Source organism: Carettochelys insculpta, chromosome 2 (genome assembly GCF_033958435.1).
Source record: "Carettochelys insculpta isolate YL-2023 chromosome 2, ASM3395843v1, whole genome shotgun sequence".
Classification (NCBI taxonomy): domain Eukaryota; kingdom Metazoa; phylum Chordata; order Testudines; family Carettochelyidae; genus Carettochelys; species Carettochelys insculpta.
Genome location: NC_134138.1, coordinates 50,724,334 through 50,739,825, shown reverse-complemented (window position 1 = coordinate 50,739,825; position 15,492 = coordinate 50,724,334). Strand labels below are relative to the sequence as shown.

At 45.7% G+C, this 15,492-nt stretch overlaps 1 protein-coding gene across 1 annotated transcript in view; it reads right to left on the bottom strand.

The window, feature by feature from the left end:
* The window catches only part of C2H8orf88 (chromosome 2 C8orf88 homolog), a 46,289-nt gene extending 43,426 nt beyond the window's left edge, over window positions 1-2,863 (bottom strand). The window contains exon 1 of the mRNA XM_074985439.1: window positions 2,803-2,863. The gene's annotated coding sequence lies outside the window, so the exon portion shown is untranslated. The remainder of the gene's footprint in view (window positions 1-2,802) is intronic.
* Between the last annotated feature and the right edge of the window lie 12,629 nt (window positions 2,864-15,492).

Below are 15,492 nucleotides of genomic sequence, written 5' to 3'. Positions count from 1 at the left end.
TCTGAGGGAGGAGGCTTGGGAGAAGGTGGCAAAGAGCCAATAGGCGCTAGTAGAAAAATTCAAACCTGAAACTGAATCACAGCATCTCTTTTCTCCCAGACAAAGGAGAAGCAACTTGTAAAATGGTGGGTAAAACAAATAGTATTAGAGAGGGACTGGCAGAAGAGAATGCAGCACAATAATACTACTGATTTTATTAGACCATGTACACTTTGTAGGTTACTTAGGTCAACAACAATAATCTTTTTTACTTCAAAAACTTTAAAAAAGTATAATCATCTTCCCCCTCTTAACAGATTCCCTTCAGCTGATTTTGAAACACACGTGCAGTGCAGTTCATATTGAAACATTCCACTTGAGTTTGCTGAAGTCAGATAATTTTTTAAAGTTTGTTTTACCCATACAGCACTTAAATAATGTGACTCTGATACACTGCGTATATTTAAATTCACTTCTATTCTGTATTGTTTGCAGAACTCTTGGGGACCAGGAATGAGCCCCATCACAACTTCTCTGTATTCTGTCCAGTGAAATAGTCCCCTCTGGTTCTATCTACCTCAGAGATATCCAGAATCCTACCTAGCCAGGACAAGGACTCCCCATGACCTCTGCCAGCCTCTGTCCTTGGTGCCCATGTAAGGAGCCTATCTGGGTGGAGGCTATTATTCAACCAGGTGCTCCTTCAAACCAGACCCCAAGAAAAAGTAGAACAGGTCTAGGATTTCCACTGCTCTATCAGTCTGAAGGCCATTCAGCTGTCCATTAGCTGATGGGAAGGCAGCATTTTTTCCAGCTACAAAAAGAGAGAACTATGGAATGTCACTGATCTCACTGCACCCTCCAAGATGCTTCTGCTGAAGTAGTAGGATAGAGAATACCACCCCACTCCTTGGACAAAAGTGTAAAGGAGAGTACCTTCCCAATTTATTTCCAGCAGATACATGTGGTGGGGGCTTATTGTGGACTCCTTCAGATTATTGTACCAGTATCCATTACCTTCCTAAGTCCTATAAAGCATGTCTGCTACCTTCCACTCCAAGGAAGTCTGCCTCTTATTTTCGAGGGCAGAATTCCTAAAGAACAATAGGAGGAAGGGTGCCTGCTCCTGTCTGATGCCATCTGTCTCCCTTCCCCACCCAGCTTTTCTGCAGACACTGAGGGAAGGAGATACACCTTAGCCTCAATCTCAAAACAGCAGTTCCTTGGCTGTTACTGACCAGCATATCTGTGCTTAGTAACAATGACATCATATTCCTGCGAAAGAAACATCAAAACTGACAGCACTAGAACAGACTAGCCCTCAAATTCTGTCACATGTGCAAAGTTAACAGACTAGAAAGACGTGATTGTTTTTCAGTTTAGTGATCTTAAAATGAGCTTCAAGATGACAGTGCCCTTTAAATGACATGATCAACCACAGCTGAAAAACTTAAAATTACCATTTTCCCCTAAATTAGTATTAAATGATTTCTCCAGTCTGCACTGACACTTAGGCTAGGTCTAAACTGCCGAGAGTTGTCGGCAAAAGATATGCAAATTGCTCAATGCATTGGCATATCTCCTTTTAACAATTCTGTCAGGAGAAGCTTTCCAGACATTTGGCCCATCCACTCAGGGCCAAATGTCTGGAACAGCCCCCCCCACCCCCCCTCTACTGACACATCCCTGAGATTGACAGAAGGCTCCCGGAGCAGTAGACTTCTGTCAGGAGACCTCCAAGCTCCAGATAGAAGCCTGCAAATCTAGACATAGCCGTGCAGCTAGACCAAATGTCAGAAAAGCCTCTCCCAACACACCTGTTGCCAACAGACAGGCAAACATGTTGCACTATTTGTACATCTTTTGCAGACAATACCAAAATCTAGACACAGCGACAAGGAAGAGGGGTATCTCGACAGAGGAGGTTTTTCCAACATTTGGACTCATGCGAACAGCCAAAAGTTTGAAAAGCTTCTCCTGACAGAACTGTTGGCAAAATGATATGCAAACTGCAGTGCACAATTTGCATACCTTTTGCCCACAGTTCCCCAGTCTAGACACAGCCTAAGCGATTTAGGGAGAAGTGTTGCTGACAAAGGTTTTAAAGCAACAGTTCAATTTCCTGTTGTGAACAAGGGTTAAAGAAGAACTCTACAGGTGGAAAGCTTGGCACTCTCACCATCAGATGACCTTCCTAATACTGTCTCTATGGTAAACTGTCTCAAGACAGAAGCCGGTACTGTTACTCTATTGCAGTTCGCGGCGTGTGAGTGAAAAGTCTTAACTTTTTAAAAATCCTCCTCAGTTTACACTAAGTGAAAATGATTTTGTGCCTTTCCCCGGCCACAGCTAAATGAAGCAGCCCTGAAAAGCTCTACTGGGTTTTAACTCCGGAGGTGTAACAGCAGCACTCCCCGCGTGGCCGCTCCTGTCCCAAAACAAGAGCGGTTTCGCTTACACAGCTACGTCCCCGCCCCAGACACTGCCCGGGAACACAACAGACCCGAGTGAGCAGAGTCGCTTCGCCCGCTCTGCAGGTCACGTTGAGCATCCACACCTGCCACAAACTTCCAGCGGCTCTCATGCAGCTAGTCCAGCCCTCGCCGGGGCGGGGCGGGGCGGGGCGGGGCTGGGCCAGCTAAGCGCCCGTCCCTCCCCCATCGCCCCCACCTGCTGCCCCACTTCCCCATCGCCCCCACTGCCCCGCCTCGCCTCGGCCGGCTCGCTTGCCCTGCCCTGCCCTGCCCTGTCGCGCCGCACCTCCACCTCCACCGCCGCCGCAAACCCAGCGCCGGAGGCAGCAGACAGCGGCGCACCGCTCACCTCGCACTTGGCCTCCGCCCCCGGCATTCAGGGCAGGGCGGGGCCTCCTCGTTAACCGCTCAACCGCTGCATGGCCAGAGCCGGAGGGGGAGGGGCGCGTCAGCCAGGAACCAGCCCACCCTCATCCACCCCCTCCTCAGCCTAGCGCCCCGCCCCCAGGCCTTAGCCTATTGCGCCCTGCTCTGCCCCTTCTTCCTGCCAGCCTCCGTGTGACGGGGGCGGTGGCCCAGGGGATGACTGGTACCCCCCCCCTGCAATAACTGGACTTCGGGTGTCCAGTCAGTACACGTGACCAGATACGCGCAGGTCCCCTTTTTGACCAGACTTTCCAGTTGTTTGCCCGGCACCTGTCCCGCCGGCTGCCCGCTCTGCCCTGCCCCCATCAGCCTACCACTTGCTTCTCCCGCCACCGTCGGGCTAGTGCTGCCCCACTCCTGCTGTGTCCCTTGTCTGCCAGCTGCTCTCCCCACGCTACGCCTGCCCCACCCCTTGTGCAGGACATATTCTCTCCAGCTCCCGAACGGGGAAAGGGGAATGCGCGGGTTAGGCTATGTGTGTTGTGTGTTTGTCCCTCCCCGCACATGCCTAGGGGATGCTACGTCCCAAGCAGCTGCTGCCCCTTTCTGCCTGTAATAGGGGTGGCAATTGGCCAATGCGTGGATTAGGGAATAGACTTTCCAAGGCCAGAGTAGGAGATTCACAACGCAACATCTTCCCTCCTGAGATGGGAAGTTTGCAGTTGTGCTGGCCATCTGTCTGTAACAATAACGACATAGGCCAATCATCATTAGATTTGTAAAAAAAAGGAAACAAAACAAAAACATAAATGAGTGCAGAATGGATATTCTTTGCCCTGCCATTGCTGCTCTTCTACGGCCATGCTCAGTTCAAGCTCTTCTTTGCAACCATGAAGAAAACTAAGAAGAGTTTTAAATGTGAACAAGGATTCTCATGCAATCTTGGGTCTGCAAAAAAGTCACCAATATCACAAGAACTGTGTTGCAGAACTGAGACTGCAACCCTACAGAGAAAGCCTAAAAATGATGCCTAGAGAGGAAAGTTTCTTCCACCCTCACCCTCTATAGGAAGGAAGAGATATATATGCATGAAGAAGGTGTTTGTTCTCATTTCACTACATGCTCCCTTGAACTCTTGTTAGGGCTCCCATGAAGGTGTCCTGCCACCCCTCTCACATAAGTGGCAAGCTCGGAGATGGTCTTCCCTTTGCTTCCCAGTTAGCACTACATGAGCCATAAAAATGTGATTTTTAAAGCCTATTCAGATATTCCTGTCAGTGTCTTGAGGGCTTAGAGGTAGGTTTTGAACAGAAAATAACATACCCAATTCACTGGACAGTAATACAAAACCAAAAAAATAAGGGAAAGCAAATTCAGTGATGTGAGTTGACTACAAGATTCACTAGAGGGCATCTAGTCAGTCATTAAGGCTGCATCTACACTAGCAAGTTCTTCTGACAGATTTTTCTAAAGAAGGGGGCTCTTTCGAAAGATCAGGTGGAGCGTCTACACACAAAAAAGTGTTCTTTCAAAAGTAAATCGAAAGAATGTGGTGCTCCTTTCAAAATCACTCTTCCTTTCCATTTCAGGAAGAGCGCCCCCTTTTTGAAAGTTTCTTTCAAAAGAAAATGCATAGATGCTCTGTAGGCCCTTTGTTTTGCTAGAAAGCGCAATAATCATGGGGCCTGATTTTTTAATCCCTGGCTTATATTTTCTAAAGACCAGGGACTGTATGGATGCTTTCTTTTGAAAGAAACCATTTTTATCCACTTTTTTGTGTGTGGACACTGTCTTTCAAAAGAAGTTGTTTTGGAAGAGATCTTCCAGAAGGGCTTCTTTCAGAAGATCTCTGTAGTGCAGACATAGCCAAAATGACTGAATCTACAAACAGTATGGCATTAAGCCTTGATATGTGTTTTTATTTCCTCATGTCAGTCACGCTTCCCATAGGTTGTATTCTTCAGTTGCTTAGGCTGGGAATAGGTCAGGAACAGGTAATTTTCCAATACAAATGAATAACCTATTTTCCTTGTTGTTAGGTGGAGATTTCAATTCTGACACCATCCATCCTTCTACACCATAGGGAAGATACTGGAGCATCCATTAACAGCTGAAGAGTCACTCATCAAGAAGTGAAAAGTGTGACTGAAAAAGAAGTGTGACTCAAAAATATTTAAATTGGCAACTGCCAATCAAACAGCTCTTGACAAATAGCTGTAGAAAATCAAGTACTGTAGTGTGAATATTAGATACTTTTTAAATAGTTGTTAAGGGACTAGAAATAGGACTTGAGCTTCTCGTATCTTGAAATTAGACCGTCTAGAATACTTCTAAGTTAAACAATTTTAAACTTTTACACTGGGGATGAACATATGAAGAACCCCACTGACTCCCAATAAGGACAGGACAAAGCTTTATGATATTAACTTAAATTCTAGATAGTTATCCAATTTTTGCTTAAGTACTTTAATGCTATTTGACCAAACCACCTCAAGAAGTCCATCTTGAGTATTTGCCACTGTTTTTGTTAAACAGTCCCCCCTTACATTTTTCTGGGTATTCCAAATTTAAAATCTTTCCTCTTAAACTTCTAGACTATTCAGCAACCTCATATAAATAACCCAACTTGTTTTATAAGAGTTTTCTAGTTTAAATACTTAAAGTTATGTGACTGCTTTATAATCTTGTCACAAGCCTGAATAATCCCAGTTTGTCTGGTTTTTTATGTTTCTTTTATTTCATGGTGGCCAGGACTGTTTCTTTTATATGGAAATCTTGTCATTCCATTAAGCATCCTAGTTCCATGCTGTACTCTCTCAGCTGAATTACATCTTTCTTTAGATAAGGTCACCAAACCATGACACTATGCTTCAAATGTGGACTAACATTAAGAAGTGATAGAACAATATTCTCACATATCCCTCGACATACTGTTATTGTTTCCTGTATTATAGCTGCACAGTAAACCAAACATTTAAAAAGTTGGCACATTGATTTTGTACAACTGCTTTTCCCCTACCCTACTATATAAATAACTTAATGCTATTTAAATTATATACGGGACTCATTTCTCATGTGCATCAATTCACACTTCATTGTGTTATATTTCACTTGAGCCCAATCACCTAATATACCAAGATTACTTTGTAGAACAACTACAGCCAACATTACCAACTTCCATATTTAAATAATTGCCAAACCAACTAACAATATTTAGCAAATGTATTAGAATACAGAAATATTAGATGTATTTGATGCAGAGCCAATGAACCAATCCATACAGATGGCTGTCATCCTACAAATTTTTTGATTTTGACAGTAACCTAACACCCTGCAAACTAAACCTGTAAGATATTGAAGCATCTCAAATTTATTTATGGATGAGGTAGTGAAATGATATCAAGCTGTAATGATGCACACTAACATTTACATCCCCTATCATGGCATCGCTTCTGCCAAGGAGCAGCAAGTAGTATAGGGCCCTACCATCAATCAAACATTAGCCCACCAACTAACCCCCTAAGCTCCACGCACTGACCCCAAGCTCTGCCCACCAGTCACTGGAAGTCCCGCCCCTGGAAGCAGGACTTCTGGGGTGTGGTCTGCCAGCAACATTATCCCCTTTAGGCCCAACCCCCTATCACTGGAAGACCCACACTGGGGGACAGTAATTCTGTGGTTGAGGGACACATGACTGGAAGTAAAGGGTATCATCTGACCTCCTAAGGGTTCACCCCGCCACCCTCTACCAACCAGGAGGGGTTTTGTCTCCACAGGAATGCCCTGAGAGTGGATTTAACCAATGAGAGGCAGTTCCAGGGGGACTGACCCTCGCAGAAGTGGGTTGTGTGACCCCTCTAAGGACTTGTCCCACCACCCTCTACTGACTGGGAGGGGTTTTGCCTCCACAGGAGCTCCCCAAAAGTGGATTTACCAATGAGGGGGAAGTTTGGGGGTAGTTTGATCCACCCATAAGTGGGTAATGTGACCCCTCTAAGACCTCCTCCCACCATCCTCTGCCAATCAGAATGACTTTTCCCCAGTAGGACCAATCAGGGGGCAGTTCTGGGAGGCAGGTTGACCCACCCAGAAGTAGGGCATGGGAACCCTCTAAGAGCTTCCTCCACCACTCTATACCAATCAGAGAGTAGCACTTTACCAGAAGTTCTAGTGCCGCATAAAAGAGGTCATCTTGTTCCAAGAGTGAGTGTTTCAGAAAATCATGGAAGAGCTGAGAGGAAACATAGACTCCTTCACCACCCCGATGAGAAGTTTGGACTTTGTTTATGTGCTGAGGGCCTTTAACCACCTGAGAAAAACATGCTACATCAGTGACAGATTCAAGGAGGAGGAGGAGGCAGTAGCCATGGGGAGCCCTTTGGCCCAGCTGCTGATGGATACACCGGAACCTGACCCCCAAACCCAAAGACTCTCCAGGCAGCTCGACAAGCTAGATGGCCTCTTGCTGTCCACCCCATGGAAGAAGGCAACTGCGGCTTGCAGTAATTACCAGAGAATGAAGTGGCCAGAAAAGAAGTCAAAGAAGTAAGTGAAAGATCGTGGTTAGCATGGAATGTGTGGGCTAGGAACTGACCTTTTGCATGTGAGGGAGACTTATGCTCCTTCTTTTTTCAAAAATCTCTCAATAGCTTGATGATGCCTTCCTAGAGGACCTTATATCATGCCCCACAACCTCTTCTTTACCATCATCTGACCCCCCTTTTAACAAAAAGTTCAATTTGTATTTTAAAATAAACACAAAAACTTGATATATAAATTTAAAATTAAAAATAAGCACAAATAGTTTTTCTTCACCCCTTGCGGATGCCTGGTGCAGCCCCAGCTGGCCAGCTGCCTGAGCCCCATACCAGCTGCCAGAGCTGCCCATGCCAGCCACCCATCCGCCTGAGACCTGCGCTGCTAGAACTGCCCAGCCGAGCCCCACGCCCCCAGGGCCAGGCACACGCCCGCCCACCTGCCGCTAGGGCCAGCCGCCCGCCCACTGGCCACCCAACACTTGCACTTCCAGGACCAGCCACCTGCCCCATACGATGGTAGATGCAGAAAAAAATCTCTATTTCTTAAGACTGAGCCATTTTCAATGAGTCCATCTCTCACCATTTTATTAAGAGTATTGTGACAGTTGAAGCCTTTTTTCTTGCAATCACGTAATTTCATGAGACTCAACATTTTTGTTGTTGTTGATCAAGTAAGTTTATAGTCCTTGTGGTTGTGTAAAAAAGCTTGAGAAATGTGACCCAAGTGAACTTTAAGGGCTCAAATACCATATGGTAAATAGAATCTAAATTATATGGCTTTAAAATCATGTGATTTTAAAATAAATCATGTTTGGGTGCTTGTCTCATGATTTTTCAAGACCTGAGGTTGGCATCGATGAGCTGCAAAACCTAACCTGAAAAGTAAATTAATATCCCAGATTTGTGAACTAGTGACTAGACTCTAGTGGGCATTAAGCAGCAAAAGTGTAACTAACCTTATTTTTAAAAACTTTGTGTAGCCTCTTGGATATTCAGGAGCACTTCCTGCTTCACTAAAGAAATCCCAGAAGACACTTTGCAGTCACAGCAGCTACCAGAAATTCCATTGCAACCTGTGATGTCACTGAGATTGTATCTACAATGGAATACTACACCATTACTCATTGACCCAGTGTAATTCAACTGGTACAAACTATAATGGTCCAAATCAGCCAAAGCCATTTTGCTTCTAATAAACACTTCTACCGCCATATGCTTATCTTGCAGAACTGAATTCCATTGTCTAATATATCCCCTGTACATTTCTGTCACCTATGTTATCAGTTGGTGGTACACTCATGGGAAGGAGGTCCATTTGCCTCCTGAGTGTGGAGTTTTTTAAGTCCTGCCCACTTTGAAATATACAAGGGCTTTGCCACTGTCTTTAGGCTATAGAGGACAGGACTTTACCCATGGTTTATATTGCTCTGACTCTGAATTCCCCAGACTTTTTTAGCCACCAATATTTCATACTTAAATGACAGGGTGTAAAAATATTTGTTTTGCACAATCTATAAAATCACTCATAGGAAAGTGCAAGACAGAGTGATATCTGTAAAGGAACACAGTGTTCAGCTTCGGCTGGTTTTAACTCACTTGTTTATCTAATCCCAAAATGTGCAGCAGGAATCACTTAGCGCAGGTGCTGGGCACCCCGGCACGTGTGCCATGGTTGGGATCACTGCCCCACACTCACGTCTCTCTCCACCCCCAGCTGAGGAGTTGCTGTACGTGGCTCAGGCGCAACAGAAGGTGAAGACTGAGGTGAATGAAAGCAGCGTGGAAGCCTTGTCCACCGCAGGTGAGAGTCCCTGGCCTCCAGGGGGTGCGGGATGCCAGGGCTTTGCTGGAGCTGGTTCTGCAGGTGCACCGGGGCTTGGTTGGAGAGCCCCTCCACTGGCTGAGAACTTATAATAAAATTAAAATACTGGACATTTACGTGTCCGGTATTCTTTGTTTTTTTTTTAACTGGACAGAGCCCAAATACCAGACACCTGGCAACCTTATCCAGCAACATGCATTGTCCTGCCAGATGAGGGATGCTGCCGGACCAGCAATTTTCAGCCTGTTCTTCAACAGTGTTCACTACATTTCACACTTCCCTACTGGTCATTGACCCGGTCCAGTTAGTAAACAATAATGTGAGTGTGGGTGGGGGTGGAGGGACTGGGGACAGGGACTGGCTGAACCTGGGCGCTGGGCCTGCACCCCCATTCCCAGAGGCAGACGGGCAGGTGTGTCTCACATTCTTCCTGCCCCCTACATGGACAGATGGGGTTTGGGATGTCTCATATCCCTTTGTCCTCTCTTTCCCCCACAGAGAGATGGGAAGCAGCTGGGGCAGGGCTGGGCATGTCACCTTTCCCTGTAACATGCATGGCGGCAGCCTGGGGCTAAGACGTCTTGCCCCTCTCTCCACACATACACAGGTGAGGAGGAGAGCAAGGGGCCCCCTTCCCTCCCTCAGGTGAAGACTCACTACCTGTCTTCATGGGGGAGAGAGGGAATTGACTAGCACTGTATTCCCCTTCTTTGTGCCTTTGCAACCCCTGCCAGTCTTCTGGGCACAGATGCACAAAGTGGGGGGCATGAAATTTCATAAGGGGGGGCACAGCACTATTGGCTTCATCTCATTACATCAAAGTAGGGCGTGTGTAGCTGATCCGCATCCCGCTACTTCGAAATAGCGGGGTCCTCCATGGTGGCCATCAGCTGAGGGGTTGAGAGATGCTCTGTCCAGCCCCTGAGGGGCTCTATGGTCACTGCGCGCAGCAGCCCTTATCCCAGGGCTTCTGGCTGCTGCTGCAGCTGGGGGTCCATGCTGCATTCACAGGGTCTGCAACCAGTTCTCGGCTCTGTAGATCTCGCGCTGTGCAGGCTGAGCGTGTCTGGGAGGGGCCATTTAAGGGAGCGGCTTGGGGCTTTGCTAGCCCCTTATTTCGACAGGGAGCGCTTGTGCGTGTGGACGCTCCACATTTCCTTCCGGGGTGGCTCCTTTTGACGTTCTCCGTTGCTACTTCGACGTTGAACGTCAAGGGCACCAGCCCTGGACAACGTGTAGACGATACATGGCGAAGTAGCCTATTTCGATGTTCTTAGTAGTGTGCCAGTGTAGACGTAGCCATAGCGATTTAGAAAAGCATCACTGGCATGCGGATCATACATAGAGGTCAAAGTGTGAAATTTGGCACTCCAGCTTAGAAAAGTTACTGACACCTCCTATGGATTGTGCACCTAGCAGCAGCAGCAGAGCATGGAGATGGTTCACAGAGTCCTAGATTTCAAGGCCAAAAGGGATTATTATTATGATTATGTAGTCTGACCTGCTGTATATCACAGGCCAGAGAACTTCCCAAAATAATTCACAGAGCACATCTCTTTGAAAAAATCCAATAGTGATTTGAAAATTGCCTGTGATGGAGAATCCATCATGACCTTTGGTAAATTGTGCCAATTACCCTCAATCTTAACCTTACCTTACATATAAAACTTTAGAAGAATAGCAACTCCTGTCATTCTTAGACAGGGCCCTGTAAAAATAATAATAATTAAAAAAAATGTGCAAATGTCTCAGCTCAGAGAAAAGATGAAGCAAAAAGCACACAGCAGTATTAAAATGGTAAAAAAATGTAATGTAGTGATAGTGTCCAATGCTCCATGAACAGTGAAAGAAGAGTTCCAAGACCTCAGACTCTCCTAGCTAAGAATGAGTTGAACACAACGCATACAAATAATGAATGTGTGGAACTGGTTTACTGTGCCTTCAAACAATAGTAGGTACTTATGCTTAAAAGCAATGAGCAGGAAGAGAATAAGAATACGGAAAATGGAAACTCTCAGCCTCTCTCTAGTCCTACGGTTTTTATTTACCTGCTTACAGGCTCCATATAGCATTATTGGCCAGAGTGACATCCTGAGAGAACCTCTGGTACTTTTGCCTTCTGAGGGGAAAACCTCTACTGGGGTAGAGTTGTTTAGATTTTACCTTTTTCAGTAGGGTTGTAGGCTAGAAATGGATATCAGTGCTGCCATTCTTATGGTGGAAAGGCTTTTTTGAAGGGGAAAGTTTTGCAGAATTTCCTAAAGGTGGTCAGACCCCAGATTTAGCTCATCTCCTCTGGAAATGTGTTCCATTACTGGATCCCCTCAAGGAACAAGATTTTATCTCCCACTTTTCACCCTGGCCTTTGTGCTCTGGAGAGGCCCAGCAGAGCACAGTTGTCATGGTAACTCATATCAAAATTCAGTCTTTAATACACCTGGGACATGACCTGTTAATTGTTTTGAATATTACGACCAAGTGCTTAAACTGGGATTAGAAACTAACAGCAGCAAGAGAAAAGACTAACACTGGTCTAAGGCTCTCATGGCAGCCCAAGCTATGGAAAAGGCAAACAGCTATGTTCTGTAGAAAACAGAAACTGTGCCTGTTTCCTTAGGGTTAATATCCATCTTTTATAAGCCAGAGTTCAACTGTCATAAACTGATTGCTAAACCATCACCTTACATAAAAAGAAAGCAAATGGAAAGTGAATCTCTGACCTTGTGGCAACAAAGATACTTTCAGTCAATCAAGTGCCCAGGTTTCTAGAAAGGTTCCCTTTTTTATTTAAATATAGACTAGTCCAAGACAATATGGAGGGGGAATCCCTCCCACTGAAATTCATTTTGGACAAATATCACAATTTAACATATTAACAGTTTTCAATCACTGTAAAAAGGTTCAAGAAGCTAAGAGTTGGAAAATTTTGGATGCCCATTCAGATCAACATTTCTCTCCGTTACTAGTGGGAGAAGTGTCACATTTTTCATGTGTGGGCAAAACACATGTGCTCTGTTCAGAAAGAACATATTGCTGTGAATTAGAAACGTCCCTTATTGTTATGCACAATAGGCTACATGAGGTGCACCTCATGGAGCAGAGTTAAAAAGAAAGAAAGATGTCAATCACTAAAAAAATAAAACCTGACAAAAAGTTCTTCTGCTAAATTATATGTATATTTAGGGCAGGATTTCCCAGGAACTTTGAAGCAAACAGATACAGCGACCAAGTTTTGTTAGTAAAAGTGCATTAATATTGAATAAAATAGACCATTCACTCATTATTTACTTTTATAGAAATATGTTACACTGAGGCCTTATCAAGCTTCTTTTGGAGAAACTCCCATCAGCTTTGATTTAATTTAATTTATCCCAAAATACACCAAAACAAATACTGGGAAATCAGTCAGACTGCTAGAGAGCTGACCACTAGTGTTCTATTACGAAGTTTAGAAAAAGAAAAATTCGCCTGATTGCAAGATATTTTTCAAAGTTACTCAGTAGTAGTAGTAGGCATCCTTCAGTCTGAATAGACTATGGATCGCGCCCTTTAAAGTTTCAATTGAGGACTTCATTTACAGCGTCTGTTGTGACTATAAAGACCCACACGAGAGTGACAGTCCTTGCTGAATCTCTTGCAGATGTAGCGGGTGTCTGGCAAGTCCTTATTGTGCTTTCTGTGCGCTCGCTTCTCCTCTGCTAGCTGTCTGATCTTCAACTCGCCCTTCTGAAGGCTCTTGTGTAACCCCTGCCTCCATCTGCTGCGGTCGTCTGCTAGATCTTCCCAGTTGTCCAGCTCGATGTCTACCTCTCTGAGGTCTCTCTTGCAGACATCTTTGTAACGCAACTGGGGGCGTCAGGGAGGTCAGAGGCTAGCTCACCATACAGGATGTCTTTTGGAATCCTTCCATCGTTCATCCTGTGGACGTGGCCAAGCCAGCGGAGTCGACACTGCCTGAGGAGGGTGTGCATGGTTGGGATTCCAGCTTGCTCGAGCATGGCAGTGTTGGTCACTCTGTCCTTCCATGATATTCCAAGGATGCGCCTGAGGCAGCGCAAGTGGAAGACGTTCAGCCTCTTTTCCTGGCGGGCATACAGGGTCCAAGTCTCGCTGCCATAAAGGAGGGTGCTGAAGATGCAGGCTCTGTAGACTTGCATTTTGGTGTGAGTGTACAGCTTGTTGTTATTCCACACTCTCTTGCTGAGTCTGGACAGAGTTGTGGCCGCTTTTCCGATCCTCCTATTTAGCTCAGTGTCTCAGAGGAATGTATGAGGGTATGAAGAAGGTATTAGGACCCACCCAGAACAAGATGGCACCTCTGAAATCCAAATCTGGTGAAGTCATCGCTGACAAAGCCAAACAGATGGAGCGCTGGGTTGAGCACTACTCCGAGCTGTACTCACGCGAGAATGTTGTGGTTGACGCAGCCCTTGATGCCGTCGAGCTCCTACCAGTAATGGACGAACTGGACCAAGAACCGACTGTGGATGAAATGAAGACAGCCATCAACAGCATTGCAGCTGGAAAGGCCCCTGGTCAGGATGGTATACCACCAGAGGTAATCAAATGTGCCGCGGACACACTCCTGGAACCCCTGCATGAGCTACTGTGCCTGTGCTGGAAAGAGGGAGAGGTTCCACAGGATATGCGCGACACTAACATTGTAACGTTGTATAAGAACAAAGGAAACAGAAGCGACTGCAACAACTACCATGGAATCTCCCTCCTAAGCGTCACTGGTAAACTGTTCGCTCGCGTCATCCTTGGCAGACTCCAGAAGATTGCTGACAGGGCGTACCCCGAATCGCAGTGCAGATTCCGCGCAGAGAGGTCTACCGTTGATATGGTCTTCTCTCTAAGGCAGCTGCAGGAGAAGTGCAGGGAGCAGAGAAAGCCACTCTACATAGCCTTCATCAACTTGACCAAGGCTTTTGACTTGGTCAGCAGGGATGGTCTGTTCAAACTGCTCCACAAGATAGGCTGTCCTCCACGGTTACTGAAGATGATCCAGTCGTTCCATGAAAACATGAGAGGAACCATCCAATATGACAGCGCATTATCGGATGCTTTCAGAATCAGGAGCGGTGTCAAACAAGGATGCGTGCTTGCTCCGACATTGTTCGGGATCTTCTTCACACTCCTCCTGAAACATGCCTTTGGATCTTCAACAGAGGGCATCTTGCTGCACACAAGATCCAATGGGAAACTGTTTAACCTTGCAAGGCTGAAAGCTAAGTCTAAGGTGCGAGAAGTCCTCATCAGAGACATGCTGTTCGCAGACGATGCTGCTGTAGTGTCTCACACAGAAGACCAGCTTCAAAAACTGCTGGATAGGTTCTCCAAAGCGTGCAAGGACTTTGGGCTTACCATCAGCCTAAAGAAGACAAACGTACTCGGTCAGGATGTTGCTGAATCCCCATCAATCAACATTGACAACTATATGTTAGAGGTTGTCCACGAGTTCGTTTACCTAGGGTCCACCATCACTGACACCCTGTCGTTGGACACTGAGCTAAATAGGAAAAGTTACTCATTAATTCCAAATATCACAAGAGAAAAATACCAAACAAAATGTATTTTGATCATATTAGCGTATCCACACAGGGGCTAATAGTTTATAATTTACTTAATGATACACATTATGGTCAAAGGGCAGTTTGTGGGGAAGTTTTGTGAGATGGGATGGGACTTGTCATAGGAAGGTACAGGAGGTTTTGATAGTTGTGTCAAATGGGTAGTGACACTAAGTGATCTATCAGACGTAAGCAGACTTGTCTTCTACCTGGCTCCACAACAATAGCCACTCCCTTCTCACCTGAATAGTTTCCTAGCTTGCTTGTACCAATTCCTTTAGAGGACTGATCCTCTCTTCTTTGAGACTCGCACTCTCAGGCTATGTCTGTACTACAGCATAAATTCAACTCTAAGGCACTTGGCTAGACTTTAAACTCTGACTGTTCATGCATCAGATACCATTATTTCGAATTTAGGGCGTGCTGATATTCTTACTCCAAAAACCTGAGTGGGATTAACAGGAAGTTCGAATGTAAGCATTCAGATTAATGGTAGTGTGGAAACAGCTTCCATTTAAACTGGTTTTAGCCTCCAAAGGAGTGCCACATGTATCCCAAAATGCTTCGCAGTTGTCCCCTCTAGATGTTTGCATCTCTGATGCTCTCTAGGTGTGCAGGTAACAATAAGCCTGCACATTTGAATGGTATCAGGAATGTGAATTCATTTTCCTTCTGACCAGTCTCCCCACACACACACACACACACACACAGAGCGGGGGGGGGGGGTTGGCTGTTGAGGT